This window comes from Terrapene carolina, unplaced genomic scaffold, assembly GCF_002925995.2.
Source record: "Terrapene carolina triunguis isolate 2854851 unplaced genomic scaffold, T_m_triunguis-2.0 Scaffold500, whole genome shotgun sequence".
Classification (NCBI taxonomy): domain Eukaryota; kingdom Metazoa; phylum Chordata; order Testudines; family Emydidae; genus Terrapene; species Terrapene triunguis.
In genome coordinates this window covers 6,236-6,843 of record NW_020664851.1, presented here as the reverse complement: position 1 = coordinate 6,843, position 608 = coordinate 6,236, and positions in this window count along the sequence as shown.

Below are 608 nucleotides of genomic sequence, written 5' to 3'. Positions count from 1 at the left end.
CTGGGCTCCAAGCTGAGCCAGCTGCTGTACTGAGCCCCCTACCTGAGTTTCCAGGGGGGTGTCTCCAGGCACCGCTGGGGGCAGAGCGCAGCCCGTCACTCTGCTTCCTGACCAGGAGGCTCCCAGGACTGGCTTTAGGTACAAAGCAAACGTGACAGGCTCAATTCTCTGGCCGTTGAGCGGGGGGCGCTCTCCCCTGGCAGTCAGGGCTGGCCCCAATGCCCCAGGGTGGCGCTAGGGGGCGCTGGGCTACAGGGGGCGGAAACAACCAGGAACCACTGGGACAAATTCAAAGAGCTAACCCAGGGGTTCTCAACCTGGGGGTCGGGACCCCTCAGGGGGTCACGAGGTTATTACATGGGGGTGGCGAGCTGTCAGCCTCCAACCCAAACCCCGCTTTGTCTCCAGCATTTGTAATGGTGTTAAATATACAAAACAGAGGTTTGCTATGTGAAAAGGGGCACCAGGACAAAAGTTTGAGAGCCACTGCACTAAACCAAGGGAGGCTCACCTGTGTAGTGCGTCCTTCTCTCCTTACCCTGGGAACAAGGAGAATATCATCAGGATAGATGCCCCCTGCTCTAACCACTAGACCCCACTCCCCTCCC